Here is a 23,588-nt window from a genome sequence, read left to right as displayed (position 1 = left end):
AATGCTGTTTTATGGTAGACATTTGAAGAACCAGGCAAACTATTGATTTATGGTAATTAACCATTGACCACTTGCATAATATCATCTGCAGAAAAGAAGTTATTAACTGATTCAACTGATGAAATCAACAAATGCAAGAGGCAGCATTTTGAAGCAGAGATTTGCCTTCACCAACTGTGTTCAGGCATAACTGTTAAGGCAGTGTTTACCAACGTCATACATCATCCATATGAATGATCACAAACTCTGTGTGGTTTCTTCTTTCATATAAATAAATGTCTGGATTCTGTGCCACACACTAAAAAAATTCTATTTGAAAGTCATAGAAGCAGAGTTTTAGTTGGAAGGGACCTTTGAAAGTCATCTACTAACTGGCCTTCAGTGAGCAGAAACATCCTCAACAAAATCAGGTTGCTCAGAGCCCCATCCAACCTGACCAGGGATGTTTTCAGGGATGGAACATCTTCTGCCCCTCCTAGCAATCTGTGCCAGTGTTTCACCACCCTCATCATAAAAAATATCTTCCTTAAATCCAGTCTGAACCTACCTTCCCTTAGTCTAAAACCATCACCCCTTGTCCTAATACAAGTCCTGTGACACAGCTTGTCCCTGTTCTCTATTATAAGCCCCTTTTCAGTAGAGAAAGGCGACATGAACATCTCCCTGGAGCTTTTTCACCTCCAGGCTGAATGACCCCAGCTCTCTCAGCCTGTCCTCACAGCACAGATATTTCACCCCTCTGATCATTTACTTGGAAACCTACGTAAGGGTAGGATAGGTGAGTGCAAATTTGGAGAACAGTTGTTGGTTGTTTTAAATTCTCCAAGATTCATTATTTTGTTCTTATTACAGTATTACCCTCCAGAACATATACCCTCACAGACAACCACATGTATTCCCAGCTTTGGCAACTGATGCAAGATCCCTTTTCAATCCACAGTTGGTTTTGTATTACACTTAAACACACATATTACACATAAACACCCAGGTAAGACAGATGAGATTTGACCAACAGACTAAAGGTACTAGACAAGAAAAAAGAAAACAAGAAAGAAAAAAAAAAAAAGGGGGAAAACAAAAAAGAAAATTTTTGGTTTTGCATCAGAAAAGAAAATCCAGCAACTGGGAAATCATTTTGCTTGAGGAATTTCCATAACAGTGAAGTCACTGCTGCCCTGAAAAGCTGCAATGATTGTTTGAAAGAACTACCATGAGGAGTGCCATTTTCAGAGGTGTGTAGCTCCAGACTGGGTATTTTTCACTTCTCTCTTAGGGTCACTTAGATTCCTTACAGTCACTTCTATTTCACATGGATTTCAAGAAGATTAAACCCTATTTACAACTATCCTGCTTTTCATCTGAATTTGCACTATAATCCTCATTCTTCATAGAGGAAAAAAGAATCAGTTATACTCTACACACTGAGGATCAGGCACACATCCTGAATAGTCCTCAAAATTAGATAATGTTCCATTCACTGCTCCTTTATATATTACTACATACTTTAAAAGTTAAATAGAGGTAGAAACCAGATTAACAAATGTGAGTTCACCTAGAGAGTGTCTGTATTAATGAAGAGCTAATACCATAAATCTGGTGCACATGGAAGTGTGAACAAAATGTCAAAGTCAAGAGAATACCAGTTCTCCTTCCTACAGGTAGATTGCACAGGTACAAACATGCACAGCTTTCCAAAATCTATAGCATTTTCAAAAACCTTAATGCAGTGAACTACTCTGCTCCTTGGGTATGTTTTACAAGGCAAACAGAAGAATCAGAGCTATAAAAACACACAGAATACTCTACGAGTTCAAAGAAATCAGCTTTTACACTGCACTTTTTCACAAACCAAAAAAAGCCGCATTACAAATCATTATGTAAGCAAGAAAAGCTCCCCAAGCTTTATATAATATCAAAATCTACTAATGCAGGGGTCTTAATATTATTCCATAGATACAAATCTGTTTTTATTTAGGGGCTAAATAAACAGCTGAGGCCATTATGAGCAGAAAAGCACAGTCTTCTCTACAGCAAGTTCATTTTGTCTGAGTTTTGATAACACCAGATGTTTCCTAATGCTGTACAAACAGAAGTCGTTAAAATTTATTGCTGTGAAAATCAGATACCTTTCTAGAATACTTATTAATATGCAAAGACACAAGATTCAACCTGTGTCTAAACATCAAATTAGAATCAAACTTCTATTGGAAATCTGAAATATGTCAATTAGATTGAATTCTAGCATTAAATTGGAGCTGAACACAGAAAAAAATTACTGCTACTCTAAGGTATTTTATTTAGAAACAAAAAAAGAGGCAGAGTAAAAATCTGTATTTCACAGTAAGCGCCTAGATTTACCCTTGGAATTTAATACTGAGGAAAAGTAACTCAGAGTTTCACTGATTATGACTTTCCTATGAAACTAACTTAAGACCTGTGACTTCCAGGAGAAAGAAAACCTAGAGCTAGACAGGAGATGATCTGTCCCAGTGAAAGGCTTATCAGGCATTCATTTGTTTTCTTACAACCTTAAGTATGAGAGATGGGCAATGCAGTATCCTCAAAGGTACGAGAGAGAGTGTGTGTGTGTATGTACATGACAAAGTAATTCCTCTCTAGATTGGAGGCCCAAACAAACACCAGTAGCTCAACACTCACCAATCAACAGCCCAAAATGTTTTTGCAGTGTGCTGAAGCAGTTGCTGCTTAAGGTAGCTTGCACATGGTGGGTAAGGACATGGCTGAAATACATTTTTAGCCAAGCCCCTAAAAGTGAGCAGCTCTGATGAGGAAATGTAAATTGTGCCAAATCACTCTAAAGCCAGGTCACATAGTGGCATGTGGGTACAATTATCATGTCCTTTTTACCATGGGAGTTCCAATGTAAGCCTGGGTAATCAGAGCCAGCAAAGCTTGTGTCCCTGTACTGAAATACAAAAAGGTCACCTTTAGTGAATTAAATTAAATGCACAATGAATCAGGCAGCAAAGCTGCACAGCCACTACAACTTGTTTAACTGTCCATTGTATATAACAGTTAAGGGGGGAGGGAATCTACACAGTAATTCAGCAGAATCTTGTTCTATTCACCCTCCAAACAAAAATCTTTGTAACCTTCAGGTTTTTGTGACATCTGTGGTATTTTAGACTTTCAAACTAGATTAACTGAATGCATGTTTTCTAGTAATTCTACCAATACACAATTCCGGGAAGTACTATTGGAATAATTCTATTACCTGACAACATTAGACAGGTTCCCATGCTGAAATCCTCTAAAAGGTTTTCAGACTTTTCACTAAAAGGCTTTAGCATTATCCAGCAGCATTTCTAATTTTTGCACAAACTTGATTTAGACAGCAGCTACATCCTAAACTACAGATTTCCTAAGAAACAGCCAATAAAAGACAAATACAAAACTCTTCTGCATCACCATAAATACAACTTCTACTTACTCTGTTGCTAAAAGCCTTCATGTTTTAAATCTTTTCACCTATTATTAAAAACTTTATATCCCTTCTCTAACTTTAACAACTTTTCCATCGAAAAATAAATAAAAGTGATTCCACAGGTGTCAACAAGCAAAGCACATCTCCATTTTGCCTTAAAAAGAAAGCAGCTGGGAAGGCATCTTTTGAAACAGAGCAGCACAGGCTGGTGGGCAGGGACATGGCTGAAATTGCACCCTTCCAGTCAGCATCAACAACAGCCTATTTCAGTCCCCAGTGCTTTATGCATCATCCAGGATCATTTTGATTGGAACCTATTTGCCTTCTGCAGACACTGAATACATTCCCACACAACTGTAGGAGTCACTCTGTCTCAGGGAAACACAGTACTTCCTGGAATTCTCGACATGCCAAGAAATCAGAGTTACTCCTATTGCTCCTTGCTGACAGCTCTTATTATCAGTTCTGCCATTAATGTGGACAGAAATCCTTTTCTGGCCAGCTCCTTGACAAGACATTTAAGACAACCAAATACTAACAAAAACTCTTCTCATACTTTTTGTATCTGGGCAAGTTGAACTCTTGTTGATGTTTAGCATTTTGTTGTTTTATTTTTTTCTACTGGAGAGCTAAAACAAAATGTTCCTCCTTGGAATTTTCATGGAGGGACTACAGTGGCTTGGACATTTTGCATAAAGAGTCCACATCCACCAAAACCTACATTGTGTTTGTTAGAGGTATGCTGAACATCAGCCTAGCTAAGAAACCTGTTGACACAATAATAACTTTTATTGAACTTCTACTCTTCAACACAGCATAGTGCACTTCCATGACTGAATCCCCTATAGGCTTCTCTGAGTTCTGGAACTCTCAGGATGTCCCAGTCCTACAGGGACAGAGGCTGTTCACATTCAGGAAACCAGTTCCCCTTTTTGGTGAAGACTATGTAAGTTAAAGAGAAAGGAGCAGAGTTATCATCATCTGTCCCTCAGATGGGAGCAAAGAAAGATCAAATCTTTTTAATAATTTACTTCTACATCTACATTCCTTTTACAGTCTAAGTCAGCAGGAATAATGAGAAAAATCCTCAAAATACTGGCCAAAATCAAAATTATTTTATTAACGTCAGGAAGGAGCAAGAGTCAGGAACCAAACTCATATTGGCTGAACTTAAATCAACCGCTTTCACCCCAAACTATCCTTTATTCTTTAGCACTACTGTGATATTTGCAGCTCCAGGATTAATTTAAAAACTAGAAATAATCTTCATTTTCAAGTAAGTGTCTGTCACATTCAATTAGAGAAATGCATTCCAGGATCCAGGTTAGACTTAACTAAAGAAGAAATTTCTCTGCATCTGATTTAAAACCGTTTAGGAAAAATATTATCAGATTTAGCATGGGGGGAAGGGCAATGAACCACTACCACAAAATCCTTCCATTAAGAGTAATGTTAATAGGGAATACTTACTTTTTTCTTCTAACAAGCCATATACATATATGTGTGTGTGTGTATATATATATATAAAAATATATGAAATAAGAAGACTTTCTCCTTCCTAACTATTTGCAAAGCAACTATTCGCAAATAATGCAATGAAAGAAGAATCAGAACAGAGAAGTCTGAGTTGCATTGAAAGAAAACTGATGGGTTGGGGGATGAGCAGTTTGTTTAATTTTGGGGGCTGGGGGCACAGGGATGTGAAAATAAGCAAGCAGCATAAAACATAAGTGAAAGTTCCTCCAGGGAAAAGAGCTGCATAAATCTGTCCAAAAGAGTGAGGGGCTGCTTGACTGCGGAAAGAAAACACTACACAAGAGGATTCAGAGGTAAAGTGACACACAGAATGCTTCCATCTGGCCGAAAATATTGACTGATATCCACAATAGAACTACACAGACTAAGATGTGGAAAACAAAAAATCCACCAACCAGCAAGAGAAAAGTAGTTTCAAAGTGCTTTAAGTATGAAAGACAGAATTTGGCAAGACAAAGACTAGGATTGATCAAGTACACATTGCCTCAAGTTGCTCAGGGAGATTGTCACAATATGGCAAAGGACTGTACAGTCTGAATTTGTATAATGGAGTCAGAACTCTCAACAAATGCTACTTGAAAGAACCAATTAAGGACTGGCATATGTCCCAAATCAATAAATGTAGGTAACTCTAAAACAGAGTCACATAAGAGAATCTAAAGTGCAAGTAATTGAGCACTGAACATAGCTGGTTTAGATGTGATACCGCTTTAGAAATTCTACACACCAAATGCCCTAGCACACATTCTAATCTATTATGACTTCTTCAATAAACTTCACACACAAAGATGCTCTTCTGCCTTTGAGGAAAAACCCCAAACTGCTTCATCTTGGTAAAGACTGAGCTGCTGATGGCTGCTTGGGGACAGGCTGGGCTCCAGTGTGTGGTCAGACATTGTACTGAGCACCACTTTTTTCTCTTCTGTTTTAGTCCTCACTCTCTCTCCTTTTCATCACAACTATTACTATTATTATTATTGTTGCTGTTATCATCATTACGATTATTATATTTTTGTTGTTGTTTCAATTATTAAACCACTCCTAACCCAGGACTTCTATGTTTTCTCTCCAATTGATTCTCCTCCCCACTGTGGGGAAGGAAGGGGGGAAGTGAGCAAGGGGCTGTGCAGTACTGAGTCACCAGCTGGGGTTAAACCATGACAGGTATTAAGAAACAAAAATGTTATTTTCAACCCTCATTTTAAACAGCTTAAACTAAATTGCGCTATAAAAAAGTCAGCATTTAAGTACAAGTTTGGTGAAGGCTAGGAGCTCTCCTGTGAGGGGGAAAAAAGCTTTATTATAAACTGATTCCCATGACATTAAAAGTATACAGCTCCTTGACGCAAAGCACATCATTCATTGCCTCTTAAGTGGTAAGGAAAATGTCTGTAAATCAGGAAAACATTTTAAAATCCACAGAAAAATTCTGAACCAAAAAATATTGTGAAGTAGTTGTGGATGTGCCATCCCTGGAAGGTTGGATGGGCACTGAACAACCAGGTCTAGAGCAAGGTGTCCCTGCCCACGGCAGGGGGGGTGGAATGAGATGATCTTTGAGATGCCTTCCAACCCAAACTATTCTGGGACTGTATTTTCTGTACCTCATCACATGAAGAGGCACTCTTTAGGCAGTGAGCATGGCCCCAAAGGGAGAAGCCATGTGTCACCTTGTTCCAGGTGAGCAAAGTCCTCCAGTGCATTGTCACACTGGGTGAGATTTCTAACAGTGAAAAGTTTTCAAGTAACGCCGAATAAGTAATTAATTTGTTCATCTTATTTTTCTTCCACCAGTGCTTATAAGTTGTCCAAGGGCTACTTGAAGGTTTAACGACTTTTTTTTTAATATCAACGACTTGAGCACCAATGGTTGCTAAGGCAGCACTGATTTATCAATATGCCACCTCAATATATTCACATGCTACTTTTTTTGCCCAATTTTGTGCGATTACAGGCAAAGTCCCCTTGAAGAGAGCTGGAAGCAATCAAACAACCAGAAGCAATCAAGACCTAGAGTGATAAGTACAAAATGGAGCTAAAAAGCTTGTTCCCTCAAACTGGTCACCCTGCCCAAATGGGAAGGGCTGCAAGACTTTCCACTGTGAAGCTGCCAAAGAGGGCAGATAAGGATGGTTCAGAGTCATCACTGTCAGCAGCAGCACATTTCTATTGCAAATAAGGAAATAAAAAGGTTTAAGCCAAAGGGAAATATTCAAACATTTATGTGAATATTTCATCTTATAAAGCACTTTCATTCCCAGCACTTCACTTTAGCTGTACTTAATAAAAGAGAGAAAAACCCCTGTACTTTTCACTTAATTCATACTTCTGTAAATTACTATTCTAAAACACCTATTACCACATATTAAAAGACACTGAAACAATTGAATTGCGCCTCCACATCAAGGTTACAAGGAACATGAACCTCAACCAGGAACCAAATTCCATTTTCAATAGCCCAGTTTTGATTCCAATGTTTTTTTAATCAAGTTGCCTTTAAGGAGTCAATCGTATTTCATAAAATTAAGCAAAAGTAGTGCTAAGGTCAGAATGGCAGAACTACTTCCAGGAACCAGCTCTGTCTACTCACTCTGTTCTGAAGAGATTGTGACCATGAGATCACATCCCATCTGCAATAATAAAAATATGGTGTATTCTGAAGCACGCCTAATTTTTTTTTTTTTTTTCAAAAAAGAAGAGCATTTCAAGCCATTTCTGATTGTATTCCTTCCCAAAATTATATTTGGCACAAAGGTTTCTTACTTTTTACTTATAAATCTGACCCTGTATACCTTAGAAAAGAAAACAAGGATCAGATAGACTCTGTTTCTTTGTGTCATACTTGCTGTTCTTCTAGTACAAATTTAATAAGCAATTTAAACAAGGGAGACTTAAGCAGAAGTTTCAAGAACAAGATAGAAATTCCATCAATTTATGAACATCGTTGGCAACTTGTTCTTCACAATTTCTTTAAGCAGGGTTAAAGGAACTAAATTAATTTTGTTAATATGAAGTAAAATGAAACAGCAGCTTATTCCTGATTTGATACAGGATATTTGTAACAAATGAGATCTACTTACTAACCATGGATCATTAAACACATGAAAATAATTTATATTAATCATGTTGTACACTCCAAGGAACATTTTTAACATCTGCCAGTACAATTTCTTAAACCACAAGCTATATAATGCACTTGATTTTTGCTTTTTTCTCTTCATTAACAATCTTGCATCCAGCATCATGGGTATGCCAGAGAGGTCAAGATCTCTGGCAAAATAAAACACATTGCAGTATATACTGCAACTGTTTCTTTTCTTTCCAAATAAATAAGTAGCTAATAGTCGGTTTGGGTTGGATTAATTTTGCTTTTGTTTTGGGGTGAGGAGTGGGTGGATGGGAGGGGTGTGGAGTTATTTTTCACAAAGCAGCTCCAAACCCAACGCCCTGCAGGGTAGCAGCAGGAACCACAAGTTGCTGTGAAACAATTCATTTATCCAGGATATTTGCACCAAGTTTGGCTTTTTAAGCCACTCAGACACTCGTCTAAGGAAAAAAAAAGCCAAGAACAGAACAAAACTACCAACCAAATACTATAGCAGAGTAACAGTAAAAGCAAATTTTTCTCATTTTCTCTAAATTACTATTATTTACTATTATTATTACTAAGTTTACTATTTCTGTAAAACCATATCAGAAAAAGAATTAGCACAAATGTAGGAAATGAACTTTACAGGTTACATGCTAAGAACAAGTACATTGAGATTTTATTTTAGCAACAACAAAATCTAAAATGAATGTAAAAAGCTTTGATTTATTTTGAGCAAATTTATCACAATATTTGAAGCACCACATAAAATATTCTATTTGCACTTAGCTGCTAATTCTGCAAGCACTTTCATACGTGGTTTGGACACCAAGCAGTTCCCTTGGGATAAGGCCATAAATTCTATCCTACCAGCATCTGAGGAGGACTCTTTCCACCCTTATCCCTTCGCCTGTCACCACTGATTACTCTGCTCTCTCCACTGGCCTAACTGCAAGAGTAACTTTGAAGTCTGTTTGAACATCTATTTGAAAATATAGAGGAATCAAAAGAAAACAGCTCACTCATATTTGGTGCTAGATATGTAAGATGGAAGGAAGAAACAGAAGTAATATCACATTTAAAGAAATAGGAAAAAAACCCCACTTAAGAATCAGTAATAGCATGTTGTGCTTTGAAAAGACAAATTATCCCAGGGCCAAAATAGATTTCAATATGACTGTGCACTAATGAGTTCATTTACATATGTCTTAGAAAATTGCATGTATCACAACTTCAAGTAAAATTTAGTCCCAACAGAATTTAACAAAAACAATTAATTTTCTTTTCTCAAAATAAATAATTAGTATGGTCTATCACCAGTAATTCATTCCGTGCACAAAGACGCTATAAAATTTAGAATGGAATTTTGAGTCTTATGTTTTTCAATCAAGCTATGACAGACCAAAGTATTTCCTGCCAATCAAAAGAAAGGCTATTAACATCAGTTATTTGATTCAAAGTTTGGAGGTTTCATCTTCGCTTCAGACCAACAACTCCAGCAATCACTGAAAAGTCATGCTTTGCTATTTACTGCTGCTCTTCAGAAGAAAAAAGAAAAACCAAATCAAAAAACCACCCACAACACACCACATTCAGAACAAGTCCGAACATCACATCCTCTGAACTGCCAAAACTCAAGTTCAAGTCACAAGTTCTGACCTTCTCAAGTATGCAAAACTTTATATCATGCTTATTATGTGAATACATTAAGCTGAGACATGCTGCAAATCTGGGCAAAAGAAACCTCAAACACCGCAGTTTATAAGCAGTTTCTCTAACTGGAACAAAAAATATTTCACAAAACAAGTGTTGAATCATTATAAAATACTCTTATGAGCCTGGTCTTAAAAGTCTCATTTTCCTTGCTTTACGACAAAAATCAAGTCTGGGACATTAAATTATGACAGCAACCTGTGTGTCTTTAGTCATGCACAGCTCCCTTTATAGTCCCCAAAGGCAGCAGAGCCTGGCAAGCTGTGCTCAAAGTCACACTTGGCATCAGCTTTTCCCCCTTCTCAATATGAAGGCAGCCAAGGACAATTAGTAAACTCTCCCAAGCTAAGTATTGTGCCTAGAAAGAGGCAGAAATGTTAAATCTTTATCAAAAAACATGACATGATAGATGAGGGTACCAAAACAGCCATATAGCAAAGTAAGAACAATGATAGGATAAATGTAATTACTGCCTTTTACCAAGGCCCTATAAGCACACAAGCTTTTTCCCTTTCTCTTTTGAGACAGGGGTAAAGAGAGGGGAAAGAAGCAAGGAATACAAAATCCTCATTAAACAAACATACTCAAATTGCAGGATGTGCAGTGATACACCTAGCTTTGCTAAAAAAAAAACCACAGCAAAACAAATTTACTTCAGCAGTAGAAAAAGCTAGATTTATTATATCTCCTTCCTTCAAAAATACTTAGAAAATGTCATTGTTTAGACAGCTTATCATAAAACTCATACAATTTCCCCTGCCATAATGAAATTATAGATTGGTTTACAAAAACATTAAGTGTAGACCCATAAAAAGTTTACCATTTTGTGTTTAATGAAATGCTCCAGCTCTTGTAAAGATTTATGCATGTATTCAACCTGATCCAGGTGAGGCATTCCACTGTGAGGGCTGTTATGTTGAGGCAGTAACAGCTGGTATAAACCAACATTAATTTGAAGCACATAGTTGTTACAATAGTTAGAAAAGGTTTTTATTTGTGTTTAACATCACTTTTAGGCATGAAACACAATCTTATTAGCACAAAGTAACTCCCACGTTAAGCTACATGTGCTGCCAAAGCCCAGGAATAACACCTTTTTTGTTCATTTCTACTTTCAAGTTTCTATTGCTGATACATGGTTCTTATACTCCAACTATAAACATAAAGTGGAGTCAGCTGTTTCTTATCTCTCATTTTCATTATTTCATTCTAAATCCACACTTTCTATTGTCTTCAGCTCTCAGTACTGCAGTACTTGATGGAACTGTGCAATAGAAAAGAGGAAAGCAGGGTTATGGTGAAAAAAAGGTTGAACACAGAGACACAAAAAGAGAAATCAACATTTTGCTACAACTTCATTTTTTTCTTGAGTCAGCTAACAACATGCTCTGCCTCCTATATTATAGATTTCTGTACAACATTATGCTCAAAGCAAGTCAGTGAAAAAAAAAATCTTCTGAACACTTTTGCTGTTCATAAATTACTATCTTCAACAGCCATTTGCGCAGTCACACCTTCAGCATTGTGCTCTGCCCTGAAGTTACTGTATGAACTAGGCTATTTTTCTCGTTATTCGTATAAAGACAAAAGGAAGTCAGTTTTCCTCCCAAATTTTCACTTAAGACCTCTTCTTAGTAGATATTTCATGCTTTATAAGTCACTCACAAAATCATTTATAAGCCACTAGACAGAACTACAACAAATATTAATATAATAAATCTACTTATTACATGCAAGATTTTCGAAGGGAAGAATTCTTATGCTCTTGACATGCCACGGGCATGTGTTTGAAACGAGATTAACAGGAGCAAAGATAAAAACTTTCAGAGTCAGCATTAACCCATGCTCTCTTTTGATGCTGACTGTCTTGGCAGCAGGTATTAGCTTTCCCAAGCCCAAGTGCTCAGAGGAACTACATTACTGTTTTACTAAGTCTTATTTACCAACCAAAAGGCCTTAACATGAGGGAAAATATGGAAAATTTCAAATTCCTGTGAAAACCCTGAGGACTGAGGCAAAAAGGAAACTCTCACACCCCTGCCCAGAACTGTCATCCAGAAATCCCTGCTAACTGTGACTGAAGGTATTTAACCAGCAAACATAAAGAACCATGAAACGTTACCAAGATCTACCAAAAATATTAATATTAATAATAATAAACCCTTTCATTTCCAACCTTGAAGAGGCATTCAAACATATCTGCACAAACCTGAAGTAAATTCTCAACAGCACCTAACTGACCTGGGATACGATATCATATTTGTGAGGTACAGACAACACCAACTCAATGTTCAAAATATTTTAAGACTATATTAAGACAAAATATTGACTGTAACAACCCTGACCCTGTTATTAGGCAACACACAACCAATAAATATTGTCCTACCTACAGAAGCACAGTGTTACCTCAATATCTATTCCCTGGACAGTTGCACCTATTTTTTCTGAGAATTCCACATAAAAATTTTTTCTGTTGCAAAATAAATCAACAGAAGAGACTAAACTTCCATTCACAGAAAAGCTGGGTGCTACTCTCAGCTAGTTCAGTTCTCAGCATGGCCATGAGTTAAAGAAATAGCCTGAACAATTTTCTACCTGACTGGACACTGTTTCTTTAGCAGTGAAAAGCATTTGCTAGATGCAATTTTGCAAGTGCAACTTTTACCAAAACGTGCAACTCTTTGCCAAAGTATCCAGATGTACCAAAAGTGACATAAATTTGTGCTTCCAACAATGCAGTATATGACCAAGACTATCAATTCTACAAAGTTAAATACTCTGGTGAAATGAATAACTTTTATTCTGTTTAGTATAGTACACACACAATTGGACAAATCTTGAAACATGCCTTTGGCTGGTATTCTGTTTTCTTTTGCAACACATTCTTGAAATTTAGGAATTCTTTGACTGGGAATTTAGTTAGTATTTATGTACAACCACTTGTCATTGAGGTTTCTGCCTCAAGGGTGCAATCACTTTGTGTTCGAGGAATTGTCTGACAAACACAGAAAGCTTTTACCTACTATAAATTTATCATCCCTCTAACTGAACAATTTGGTCTGCTCTCCCAGACACCTGAGTGGCAGCAAGACTAAACATTCCCAGGTCAATCCACTTCTGACTGAAGCCATTTTCTGCACAACACAAGGAGAAGGGAACTTGAAGAAAACATGAGCAAGCAACCTATGAGATACATTATTGAGAAATCTCAACTTTAACACCAGCCATATTACAGCTGAGCCTACTTTGAGTCCCCAAGTAATTATATGTAATGAAGGACTAATGTGTTGGAGGAACATTAATTAAATCAAACTCCTTTTCCTGGTTGGCACATTGTATTATTTATATTATATTGCACTTCCAGGCCACAGAGTGCTTATGGAAATTAGATACAAGTGAAGAGACAGATTTTCACCATCAGTACTACGTAGACCTCTACCTTCAGAGCAATCTTAGAAGTTTTCTCATTGCTTGGACAAAAAAAGCAAAGAAAAATCTAGAGAAACTTCAGTTGGTGAGCTACAAATAAATGCTGGCCTTCAAACAAAATCAAGCAAGGTGAAAGTAGGGAAAAGAGGAGGAAGTACTGAAAGGCTCATTGAGCATATTATTTCTAAAAAACACATCTCTGAATGTATTAACCTAGATGTTAAAAATTTACTGCATTTGAAGCTGTAAAAGATCAATATAAATTTAGCAGTCATTTAATGCATTATTGCATTGCCTTAGAAGCAGCAATGCTCAAAGAAAAAATCTACAGTTACATGTTCGACATAGTTGTTGCATTACAGGTAATCAGGAGAAATTACATTACCTGCATTACAGGTAATGAAGGAGAAATTCATACAGCATTAAAAAAAAAAAACAAAAAAACCAACTTTATGCCCCAAAACACTTTTTTTTTAACTTGAATGAAATAAAAATTTTCAAATCAGACATTTTGTTGCATAAATTCAAGTGCTGTTAGTTAAGTGATGAATTCCAGTCTTGTTCATTAAACAGAATTGCATTTAGCTGGGATTTATGGGATTAAATCTAAAGTTTAAAACAAAGACTTTTCCATTTTGAAAAGCTTCCTACACTTTTATAATAAAATTAATACTTTCCTGATCATAACAGATTTCAAACTTTCAAAGCATTTCACAAGCATTATGCCAGTTTTGTAAATCCAGAATCTTCAAAGCAGTTGAAATGACCTGTCAGAGGATACATAAAGAATCAACAGTGGGAGTGTGAAGAAGCTGCAGGTTCCATAAGACCCAAGCATCATCACTTTTACAACCAGATTTGCATACTTAGGTAAAGGAGCAGGGAAAATGGGGCTATAAATCAAGAAAAATAAAGCCCTCTCTCCTAAATTACTTTCTTTCCTACCAAGCCAGCAAAACTACAGAGATGGATTCTCCCAGAAATAAAATTTTACTAATAAATTTCTCCAGCTGAATTTGTATGTTTCATTAACAGGAGTGAAAACACTTAACAGGAAACAATTTTTTATATTTTTTAAAATTAGAAGTGGTGGTTATACAACTATTCAGGCACATGCCTGAATGACTTCTAAAGTTATTTGAAAAATATCTTTCCCCCCCCACTTGTCAAATAATGTTATTTCTGTTAAACCAGGTTAAGTGAAAATATAATGTTTCTATTAAAAGCTCAGACCAATAAGGAACATTAGTTTTACTTAATCCTTTGGGATAAACTAACACAAATTTGCATATAAAATAGTCTTAATGCCAAGTCTGTGTCTCTATTCACCTGGCTTATGTTTCTTTTAGATCAAACCAGCTTAAACCAAACTCCCTTCAGTTGGAATGTAGCAAGGTAGAGTTAAAACTGCTTTGGTCACTTCAACTTTATTTTGGGCATAGACAAAGCTTACTGTAACTTGATAATAAGCAAAACATTATTTTCAACCACAAATATTATTTTGGAATCACAGACTAATGGTTAAAGCATGAGACTGCAAATCCATTTTTAAATAGAAACCAATTTTCATCACAGATCACTGAATGACTCTGGGCAAGTTAATTAACCTCCCTGCAATCTGTGAAATTGGGATAATACCTGCCTTGCAGTGAGGCTTATTTCATTAATGCTTATGAAATGCTGAGAGATCTTTAGATGGATATACTGTAGAAATAGAAACAAGCTCAGCATTTCAAACAGTACTTTGGAACGTAATTCCTATTTGAAAACACACCTCACTGTCAAGTAAAATGTCAGTTCATAAGTATCAATTGAGTGACTTTAGGTGCACTGAAAATACATTCCACACCATATCAAAAATCACTAGAAAAAATAACAAAAAAGGCCACATATTATATCTCTCTCCTTTCAGCTACATACAGAATTATCACTATGCATTTGTAGAACTCAGATTCTCAGCAGCAGCAGCTACAAACACTGCAATCAACTTTGAAGAGTTCCTCAGAGTCTGACAGTGCACCAGAATCCTCAATACAAAATCCACTTCTGACTGCAAAGCTGTAAAGTTCATTTCCAGTGTAGGTGTAGTGCAAATATTGAAATATTTCGCTGTACTTTTTTTATTTTTTAGCCCCCTGATTCTTGTCTGCCTTCAAGAAAAGATTGCAATAGGAAGTAGTTCATTGCAAAAGCTACAAGGTCAGAGATGAAACCAAGGTGGATGGGGTTGACTGGCATCTCAAAGGGTTACCATAGTTATTTAGGATGAATGGAAGATGCAGCAAGAGTTCTGAGCACCAACATGCTTTCTTCCAGCCATCACAGTTGGCAAATTCATACCTGAGCACTCGAAGTCCGAGCATGCTGCTGTCTCAAAGGGAAATGAGCTTTATGTCACTAAAAGTTCTTCAAAATATAAAATTTAAAAGCACTTCTGGACTTTCCTGGAACCTGAACAGCCACACATCATTCCTTTTTGCTCTTTAATTAAAACAAGCTTTTTTGCTTCTGAAGTCACCAATGCCTACACTGGTTTACAGTTTAGTTAATTTCTTTCATATAACCAGTAAGAACAATTATTTTTCTCTCCTTTATTGTGTGACTACAAGCTGTTGCTGCATAACAGGTTATATATCAACAACTCTAGTGTTGCACTGAGCCACAATTTCTAACATATTTAGGTCTGGAAAAAAGTCTATAATTCATTAGGTATGCCACAGACCTCCAGACTTGCTAAAACAGATACTGCATGTGTATCGTTCAGTGCATTTTTAAGGCTTCATTTCTCATCCTTACAGAAGCTAATTTAATGGAAGAGGGTTTCACATAAAAAAGAGTGGATCTAGAATGATTCATTATTTAAATAAAAAAATTATTATTTAAATGAAAATAATTTAGTTCAAGATTTTCTTTTTAAAGGAGACTGTGGCAGAACTTCATAGTTTGGCCTCTGTTAAAACTTCTAACCTTCTGATTACAATTCCATCTATCAAAAGTTTCATCAGCAAGCAGCAATAATAACACTCAGGGAAATACTTTGTCACTTGTATATAAACAAATGCATTGGTCAAATATTACAATACCATGGTTACAGCTACTGCAGTGTGCTTTCAATAATGCTCCTAAATGTGTTCAATCTTGCAGCTAGCAGGTACCAAAAGTAACTCAAACCAGACACAACACCTCTAATACAAATAGGAATATCTACATCGACAATGACATTAAAATAACACTGTAACACCATTCTAAGGCTCTAGCTAACGTGTTTAGTGTAGTTACCCTTTATCCTCCAGTGGGCAGTCTCTTTCTTCATGCTTTTCAGTATGACAGAAAGCCTGAGAAAAACTAACCGAGGCCACAAACACATTAGAAAATTCTTCTAACAGTTCACTGATGCCCAATTGAAAAACTTTTATCCAGAAATGGCAGCTATACAAATAATTGTCTGACCGTGTGCCAACATCTTCAAGCTGAATTTTTAAGACCACAATAAATTAATAAATAAAATAAAGGAGCTACTAGATTATTCCAAAGTTAAGGAATATATTTCCAAAAAAGACAGAATAAACAGCAGCTCAGTTTGATAGACAGGTCTGGTGGATTTTTCCCTACTATTTAGTACAACAAAAGCTCATCTTAGCAATTATTTTTTCAATTTTAAATGCACTTTAATAGAACTGTTACAGGAAACAGCAGGCGAAACTGCAAATAGAAAGACTGCAAAAATGCTGGCACTTACATTTTAATTTCTCTCCTTAGCAGTACATACTTGGATTATTATCAAAACAGAAAAATAATGTTTTTCCATACTTGTGGAAAAATTTACATGAAATATCATTACAACGTGAGGTACAGGTAATCATACACTGCCCTGTTCTGCAGTCATTCAAAATGTCACAAGCATTCATGACTGAACACAGCTTCATAATGCCTGAGAGGTTACAACATTTAGCTGAAAGCAGCAGCCTACGAAGAGAAGCACAACCTATTTTGTTTGTGAAATTCTTGTACTTGTTGTTCTTCCTTAAAAATATTATGCTTCAGAGCTAATATTTCTATAGTGAATATTTACATAATACATATTAACTACACTGATGACCACGTTTCTCCCCAAGCATGGAAACCAACAAAAAATTCCTATAACTTATACTCAGAAATTATCTTTGCTGTTTTCACTCCTGAAGTACCAATTCACAGCCTTTCAGACTTCCCACACACTGAAAACAATAACACAATGCTGTGGCACAAGCAAAGCAATTACCACTCTCTAGGGCTTGATGACTCCTTTCTTGGCCTACTGAAATAGTTTACAGAAAACTAATTTTCTTAGTGATTAAGGAACATTAATAAGGAACATATTCTTTTATAAGTCAAGAATTACTGAACACCAAAATACAGCAGTAATCAAATATAAATGCATAATAATAATATGTCAGCCGAAGACAACTGAACTGCAAAAATACATCATTAATACTTGGGATTTTCTACTGTAACTCCCTTCTGCTGGAAAACTGTTTCAAGCAAATTAAATACTTGGCCTTCTATTTTTCTTTTCCTTTTCTTCAGTATTAAAAAAACTACAAATTTCAAGTGTTTGTTCAAAAGCCAGGTATTGTGGGGATGTTGACTCATAAAAAGTAAAGATTTTCAACTCTAAGGTGTTCACATTTAGTTGAAGGTTCACAGATAACTTGAGTAACAATGATAAGCAATCAGTAACATATATGCAAATCCTGTGAACTACAGGTAGAGAGGTATTGTACATAAGAAACTGAAGGAGGTAAAGATTGGCTTGACAAGAGGTAAAGGTAGAAAGAATTTTCTGAAAACAGCGCTATTAAAGGAAACTATTACTTTAGGCTGTTTTGTCAGGTATTTGTATTTCAGCTTCAGAAAGTTATTTCAAGTTTCAGCATTGACTGTATAGCACTGAACTGTGTCACTTGCTACACTTCTCCCTCAGCTACATGTTACAGCTCCCACTGTCTCAAACCCAGCAAAAGACAAAATCTTTTGAGTTCAAACACATTGTTATAATCTTAACTCACATGTAAATTGTCGTGGGAAACAAAGTAAGATATTAGCAACAACTAACTACTCATTTTGATAACAATTAATGGAACTCAAAGTTAGGACAATTGCATTAGCATCAAACCAAGGGACGAATATCATAGTAACTCCTAAGTGAACCTACAAGTAATCTCATTTTCTTTAAAACTGAGTAATATGCATATTAAGAACTTTAGGTTCAAAGATGTAGTAACTTCTTTCGCTTTTACTATACAATCTTCTTGTACGCTAGACCAACATGTAAACACCTCTCAATATAAAATGTAAGATTTAAAACTCCAAAACCTGTTAGCACTAGTAAATGAAACATATGTTTAGCTATGAAAAATATTGCTTTGCTAGAATTACCTTGGTGAAATAAGTGAAGTAAAAACATAACAAAAAAAAAGGGGATTTTGACATTTCATATTTTGTTGAATGCCATTGCTGTGCAGGCAATCACTGTCTCTTACATATAAATTAACATCCTACCATCTGTCAAGTGTTCAGATAATCACAGAGTTTAATGCACAATATGGTTATTAGAATGTGACCTGACAAAAAGAAAAAGAACACAACCTAATTTGGACTACGAAATCTATGATCTCACTGGCAAATGACAGTTTGACAAGCTATTATTCTGCATTTTGGCTTCTCCAGTAAAAGCAATTTTACGCATACATAATTCTATTAGTCATACAGTCAACTGCCTGTGGAAGATTACTTCAAACTATAAAATTTGCTTGGTCATTCAGGATTTTGAACTTATGTAAATATTTGCATCATGAATAGAAATTTAATGATCTGTATATACACACACCTAATAATAAAACACGAGTCACTGTACAAAATAATCCTGTGGTGCTATCATTAACTGTAACCACAGACTTTCTTCAAGAAGTGGTGTAAAGTCATTAAGCCCATTAATTACCTACATATCAACTGGCACTGGCTGTTCCAGAAGTAGAGTGTATGGGACAGCTCTGTATCCAATCTGTTTCACATGCAAATGTGTCATCTGCTAATAAGCACCATTATTATTATTCACAGTATTACTTACATACTCTTTTTATTATTTATTCCACTCCCAATGCCTTGTTTTTGCCAAGTTAAATATTACTGATAGTTGTCTCTACTCAAGACCACTATAAAAAAACCTATTACTAACAGAAAACTACCAGGCAAGCCTCATGTGCCCATGGCTCCCATATTTTTCAGTGACTCAACTGCATTGCTAATGCTCAAAAAAATAATATTTCCATATATGATAACTTCAAAGTTTAAAATGCATGCTTAAGAAAGGTGAAATTATGCCTTCAGAAAAAAGGAAGCAAATTAAACATTCTAAGAAAGTGACAGACAGAAAACAAAGTACACGCCACAACAGAAGTTCAACACAGTTTTGCTACCTGCTGAAATGAAGTTTCTTTTGATAGGTTTTGTTAAGGTTTAGCTACACTACTCAAAGACCTGTCTCAATAAGAAAGCATCATGATCTTTCTTTCTTGCCAGGGGGCAAGAAAAATCAGCTCTTGGTTTATGCAAGGCCTGTCAGCATTTCAAAGTGTACCACTACTTACAGCAATTCAAAACAGCTCTTATCAGCCAGAGGTCTGCTACTCTGATTACCAGTTTCTACCAAAAGAGAAGTAAGAAAAAACAAGCAGAAATCACAAGCAAGGAACATTTAGATTACTTTGTTCAGGTTCATGTAGTAAGAGATTTTCCCTATTAAATGCCAGAAAATATCAGTTGTATAAGATAAACATCACAAAGTACCATTTTCCAAAGCACCTAAGCCACTTTAAGGAGCCTGATCCTTCTTTTGAAAGATCACACAATCTAATTACCACAGGTCACCAAACTCTCACATGTCTAATAATGCAGATAGTGGAATTTATAAGACATGCTCAACTGCATTGTCCAAAGCTGTAATTGCTTTGTGAAACCTGTTACTCTGTACTGATGAGCCTCCAAGACTGTCTTCTTGGGGAAATTACAAAGGCAGACAGAGGGGAGAATACTCATAACCCAACCTACTAACTCTCTGGATATCTGTAAGTGAGGGGAAAGTGGGAGGAAGTGAAGAGAAAAGCATCTTATATTAGTTGTGCTCTACAAATATTTACCCAGGGAATAACTACAGAGTAACCACCAAGCAATAAATTCAGTATCTCTTACCGTTCACTGAATTAATAAGGTAAAAAATGTTTACCTTACTCAGAGTCAAGCCTCTCCCCACACTGGAACTGAAACACTTCAGTCAGTTGGATATATCTTTTTTTGCCCTTAAATTGAAGCATTTGGGACATCATTCCTTCAAAACAATAACTGATAATTCTAAACAACTTCAGGCTTAAACTGAAAAGCAATGCACATTAAATCCCAGACTACAAAAGTTAAAGAATTAGAGAGAGATGTACTTGCCCATTTGAAGTTCTTAGTTTTGCACTCCTCCAGGCAGACTTGCACTGAGACTAAGACCAAAGCCAAGCTGCTCTGCTGGCTGCTATTTGCTGGCTGCTCACATGAATGAAAGCAGATCTGCCTCAGCACAGCTGCTCCATCACACCTGAAATCACACCTTTAATGCTGCACCTGACACCTCTACCTGAATGTTGTTGGTCAGCCTCAAACAACCACATGGATGATAAAACTATGGTAAGGTTCTTCCAATTTTTATTTTCTTCAGCAAAGAAAGTATTTGCACAGGACGTTGATCAACCTTTTGTGTTTTAAGGTCAATTTTCAAGTCCTTTGGTCTATATTGTTCAGCAGGGCATTTATATTATAATGATTCACTCATCTTACCTGTCCTACATTCTCTTATGGGAGCATAAATTGGAAATATTGATATCAAAATAATTAAATAATATGAAAATGCAAGTTTTCTAACTGAAACATTTAAAGCAATTTCTCACTAGGCCAAGGTCAGAAGAAGATGAAGACTTAAGTCCAATTAGCCCAATCAAGCAAAATGCAGGAGTAGCAGCTGACTTAAAGCAAGTATATTACAACTACCAAAGCAAGTGGCAATGAGAACACACTTTTGTATACTGTGTAAGGAAAATATTGTAGGTGAGAGGAAGAAAGAAAGAAAAAAAATAGTACCTTTAGTAATCAAAGGAGCTTCATACTTATCTTCCTCACAGAATATTCAGCAAATTACATTTGATTCTCTATAATAATTTCATCCCTAACAAGATCAGAGGAAATGATTTATTCCACCCCCAGTCTTCCTACATTTGTACGTCATCCTAGGGGACACTGACTTTCTGAATTGCTTTTGGCCATCTGATATTATATTACTGCAGTCTTCTGCAGAAGGAGCCAGAAAAGAAAAAAAGGGGAAAAAATCAAAATAATTACATTAATGCTGGGAATCAAAGTTTATTGACTTTCCCTTGAGCTATAATACCAAAAAGCTGATTACAGAAGTTGTCAACTTATTTAATGATACCACCAACTTCTCTCTGAACTCATCAAAATATCTTCTGAAAAAATTCTCAAAAGAGTTTTTCCAGTAGAGTAATACATTATTAACTCTAGTTCATCTCACTGAAGATAACTCTATCTGCCTCTGTTTCTTCCACCTCTTTGTGTCTACCAAAATACTAAAAACATTGTCATTGTAATAAAAAAACTCCAGGATGCTCTGAATAGCTGCATTCCCAAGCAAACATGGCATTTTCACATCCCTAGTACATCCTACTTATTCTAAAAACCTAGGAAAAGCTTTTATTAGAGTGCAATTCTAATAAAAGTGCTCACCTCCTCCCCACCCATGGCAGCTTGCTCTGAGAACTTAGGTTCAAAATATGGTATTCTGAACACTACAGCTGACAGAGCTTCCGTAGATCATTATGGGGTTTTAAGTTTTCACTCACACCAACTCCTCCCAAGCAAAGTGCCCAAGCCTATATCTGTATTTGTTCCAAAAGTTCTCTTTGAAACTACTAATGCTTCTTCCTCCTTTGCAGAGCAGATTTCCTCTCCCAACACCTTTTCACCTAGACCAAGCATGTCAACAGCATCTTTTTCCTCCCCTCACTTTTACAAAATGACTTTATTGTACAATGTGCATAGGGAAATACTTAATTAGGCAGCTGATAATGAGAAAAGATGACCAGAGCTGCCTTTTTTAGCTTTACCATAAGGGTCAGCAGCGCAACAGAAGGTACCCCTCTAGCAAAAGATTAGTCCTTGTATCATTTACAATACAGCTTCTTTAAAATATACAGGTGAAAGTACAATACAACTGCTGTCAAGTTTTCTGATCACTAACAAAGCCAGGAGGTATTTAATTAATTGAATGAAGCTATAGCTTATCACATTCTCTTTCAATACAACTGTGAGCATGCTATGCAGTGTTTACAGTAAATCTCTTTTGAACAACATGCAATTAGAAGACCCATAAAATACAGTGAACGTAATATAATCTAAAGGAAAGATGGAACTTCTTTAGAAGCAAGTGCTCCTTCAGCAAGATCTTCCTTAATAAATCTGTTTCTTTAATTCTCATGCAGGAGACAAATCAAGTTTGTTGGTTTCATTAGCTGGTGCTTGAACAAAGGTATTTACGCTCAAACACTCCTGCAAACACCAGATACACCTGCATGTCTGTAACAATTTAACATGGTTTAGTCACAGCAGGTAAAAGCCTTTCATGTTGCAGTGAATAGGCCCTTTGATACTCATCCACAGTCAAATGCTGCTTATGAGATCACTGCAAGAGAAAACTGCTGTGAAAGTTTGGCTTGAACACAAGGCTGTTCAAGAACACTGTTCAAACAGGATATCATGACATGACAGATCAGAAGAAACAGATTTCAATAAAAGGCAGCCAGGGCACGTTGCTTACCCTGTGCAAGGTGATTTGTTCTGCAGCATTAGAAGGGACAACATCAGACAGAGCCAACAACACGGACAACTGAATTTGTGTCAGTGCCTCCCTTGACAAGAACAATCTCTTCATTTAGGCATCTGTCAGTCCTATGAGGGGAAGTCAAGATTGCCCAGGGAACAATACACAATAAATAGGACCAAACTTCTGTATGTTTCAAATGTGCAATCTGGTTTGCTTAAATTAGCTTTTGTCAAGTAGGAAAAAATGAAAAAAATAATTAAGTTTCTAAGTTAGAAGAGGAAAAAAATACATTCTAACACTCTCCAGTCAACTTAATATTCTGTATTCACCACTAAACCTTTATTTTTCTCATGAGTCTTTAAATACATAAGGAATGGGCAAGTCCATTTTAGGATTTTTCAGCATTGTCCAGGCTTGGAAGTCAGCAAAGCTTTTCCTGTAAGAAATTCAGCTTGTAAAAC

The 23,588-nt window shown here is 36.2% G+C and overlaps 1 protein-coding gene across 3 annotated transcripts in view; it reads right to left on the bottom strand.

Moving 5' to 3' along the window:
- The window catches only part of FHIT (fragile histidine triad diadenosine triphosphatase), a 521,244-nt gene that overhangs the window by 475,051 nt on the left and 22,605 nt on the right, over window positions 1-23,588 (bottom strand). Inside the window, exon 1 of one of the 3 annotated variants that reach the window (XM_085072422.1) lies at window positions 20,476-20,805. The exons of the other annotated variants lie outside the window; for them this stretch is intronic. The gene's annotated coding sequence lies outside the window, so the exon portion shown is untranslated. Of the gene's footprint in view, window positions 1-20,475; window positions 20,806-23,588 lie in introns of those variants that run through there. 3 annotated transcript variants of the gene reach the window in all.

The sequence above is a fragment of the Lichenostomus cassidix genome, chromosome 12 (assembly GCF_008360975.1).
Source record: "Lichenostomus cassidix isolate B80296 chromosome 12, HeHo_3.0, whole genome shotgun sequence".
NCBI classification, from domain to species: Eukaryota; Metazoa; Chordata; class Aves; order Passeriformes; family Meliphagidae; genus Lichenostomus; species Lichenostomus cassidix.
The sequence above is the reverse complement of the archived record's forward strand: the minus strand, read 5'-3'. Positions and strand labels throughout refer to the sequence as shown.